The sequence below is a fragment of the Budorcas taxicolor genome, chromosome 7 (genome assembly GCF_023091745.1).
Source record: "Budorcas taxicolor isolate Tak-1 chromosome 7, Takin1.1, whole genome shotgun sequence".
Classification (NCBI taxonomy): domain Eukaryota; kingdom Metazoa; phylum Chordata; class Mammalia; order Artiodactyla; family Bovidae; genus Budorcas; species Budorcas taxicolor.
In genome coordinates, this window is record NC_068916.1 from 2,660,023 (window position 1) to 2,663,527 (window position 3,505).

Consider the following 3,505-nt stretch of genomic DNA (forward strand, 5'->3'; position numbering starts at 1 on the left):
ATTTATCAGTTTTCACGATTAATAGCCAGACCAAAAAAAAAAGATAATTAAATTTCAAACTATAATGGAACATGATTAACCTAACAGTATAAAATAATTACGTACAATTTGGGGGGGTTAAGTAGAGTGATGTGGTAAGTGGAAGTGCATACATGTACATATTTTCATTCACCTAGGCAGTCTATGTCTTTTGATTGGTGCATTTAATCCATTTATGTTTAAGGTAATTATCAATATATATAATCCTATTACTATTTTCTTAACTGTTTTGGATTTTTACATCTTCATAGATCTTTCAGAAGGTTGACATTTTTAAATTGTTGAAAGAAAATTAAAACTGTCAACTAAGAATTTTTTTTCTAGAAAAATATTCTTCAAAACGGAAAGCAAAATTAAGACATTTCTAAATAAATGAAAGCTGGGGGAGTTCATTGCTCTACGAGAACTGCTCTGGCTGAAATGAAAAGACATAAACAGCAAGTCAAAGTCATATGAAGACCTAAGAAACAGTGGTAAAGGTAGATAGGTAAATATAAGATAGCATATTTGTATTTTGGTTTGCAATGCCTCTTTTTCTCCCTATATGAGTCAAAGTACAAATACATAAAACAATGGTTATGAATCTATCTAACTGAGCACACATGTATAAGGATGTAATTGGTGAAAGTAAATAAATTTTAAAATGGGAGGGATGGAGATATACAGGAGCAGAGTTTCTGTATTCTATTCAAGAGAAGTTGGTATTAATTCAAACGACATTGTTATAAATTTAACACGTTAATTTTAATCCCCAAAGCAGCCACTAAGGAAACTAACTACAAAATACACAGAAAAGGAAATGAGAAGAGAATCAATAGTACACTATGAACTATCAATGGAACACAAAAGAAGGCAGTATTGGAGTGACTGAGAAGCAAAGAGTAGAACATAAGGAAATACCAGAAAAATTGCAACAAAAATTCTTTCTTATCAGTCATTACTTTAACTGTAAATGAAATAAATTCTTAAAGGTATAGGTAGCAAAATGGATTTTTTAAAAAATGTGATTAATCTATATGCTGTCAACAAAAGATTCACTTTAGATTCAAAGATACCACCCCAAACTGAAAGTAAAAAGATAGAAAGCAACATTCTACACAAAGAATAATCAAAGGAAAATGGGAGTACCTCTACTAATATTAGACAAAATAGACTTTAAGCATAAAATCCTACAAGATGATGCTATTTAAGTGCTGCAGTCAATATGCCAACATTTGGAAAACTCGGCAGTGGCCACAGAACTGGAAAAGGTCACGTTTCACTGCAATCCCAAGGAAAGGCAACGCCAAAGAATGTTCAAAGTACCGCACAATTGCACTCATCTCACATGCTAGCAAAGTAATGCTCAAAATTCTCCAAGTCAGGCTTCAACAGTACATGAACTGAGAACTTCCAAATGTTCAAGCTGGATTTAGAAAAGGCAGAGGAACCAGATATCAAGTTGCCAACATCTGTCGGATCATAGAAAAAGCAAGAGAATTTCAGAAAAGCATCTACTTCTGCTTCATTGACTATGCTAAAGCCTTTGACTGTGTGGATCACAGCAAACTGTGGAAAATTCTTCAAAAGATGGAAATACCAGACCACCTTACCTGCCTCCTGAGAAATCTGTATGCCGGTCAAGAAGCAACAATTAGAACCAGACATGGAACAACTGACTGGGTCCAAATCGGGAAAGGAGTATGTCAAGGCTGGGCTGGATGAAGCACAAGCTGGAGTCAAGATTGCTGGAAGAAATTAATAAACTCAGATAGGCAGATGACACCACCCTTATGGCAGACAGCGAAGACGAACTAAAGAACCTCTTGATGAAAGTGAAAGAGGAGAGTGAAAAGCTGGCATAAAACTCAGAATTCAAAAAAATGAAGATCATGGCATCTGGTCCCATCACTTCATGGAAAATAGATAGGGAAACAATGGAAACCGTGACAGACTTTACTTTCATGGGCTCCAAAATCACTGCAGGCTTATAAATTATGACTGCAGCCATGAAATTGACAGAGACATGCTCCTTGGAAGAAACGTTATGACCAAACTAGTTCAGTTCAGTTCAGTCACTCAGTCATGTCTGACTCTGCGACCCCATGGACTGCAGCATGCCAGGCCTCACTGTCCATCACCAACTCCCGGAACTTGCTCAAACTCATGTCCATTGAGTTGGTGATGCTATCCAACTATCTCATCCTCTGTCGTTCCCTTCTCCTCCAGCCTTCAATCTTTCCCAGCATCAGGGTCTTTTCCAATGAGTCAGCTCTTTGCATCAAGTGGCCAAAGTATTGGCATTTCAGCTTCAACATCACTCCTTCCAATGAATATTCAGGACTGATTTCCTTTAGGATGGACTAGTTGGATCTCCTTGCAGTCCAAGGGACTCTCAAGAGTCTTCTCCAACACCACAATTCAAAAGCATGAATTCTTCAGCACTCATCTTTCTTTATAGTCCAACTCTGACATCCATACATGACTCCTGGAAAAACCATAGCCTTGACTAGATGGACCTTTGTAAGCAAAGTAATGCCTCTCCTTTTTAACATGCTGTCTAGGTTGGTCATAACTTTTCTTCCAGGCAGTAAGCGTCTTTTAGTTTCATGGCTGAAGTCACCATCTGCAGTGATTTTGGAGCCCCCCCAAAAATAAAGTCTTCTACTCTTTCCACTGTTTGCCCATCTATCTGCCATGAAGTGATGGGACCGGATGCCATGATCTGAGTTTTCTGAATGTTGAGCTTTAAGCCGGCTTTTTCACTCTTCACTTTCACTTTCATTAAGAAGCTCTTTAGTTCTTCAATTTCTGCCATAAGGGTGGTATCATCTGCATATCTGAGGTTATTGAAATTTCTCTTGGCAATCTGGATTCTAGCTTGCACTTCATCCAGCCCACCGTTCCACATGATGTACTCTGCATGTAAGTTAAATAAGCAATATGACAATATACAGCCTTGACATACTCCTTTCCCAATTTGGAACCATGTTGTTCCATGTCCAGTTCTAACTGTTACTTCCTGACCTGCATACAGATTTCTCAAGAGGCAGGTCAGGTGGTCTGGTATTCCCATCTCTTTTAAAATTTTCCACAGTTTATTGCGATCCACACAGTCAAAGACTTTGGCATAGTCAATAAAGCAGAAATAGATGTTTTTCTGGAACTCTCTTGCTTTTTCCATGATCCAGCGGATGTTGGCAATTTGATCTCTGGTCCCTCTGCCTTTTCTAAAACCAGCTTGAACATCTGGAAGTTCTCAGTTCATTTATTGCTAAAGCCTGGCTTGGAGAATTTTGAGCATTACTTTACTAGCTTGTGAGATGAGTGCAATTGTGCGGTAGTTTGAGCATTCTTTGGCATTGCCTTTCTTTGGGATTGGAATGCAAACTGACCTTTTCCAATCCAGACCAGCTTAGACAACATATTAAAAAGCAGAGACATTACCTTGCCAACAAAGGTCTGTCTAGTCAAGGCTATGGTTTTC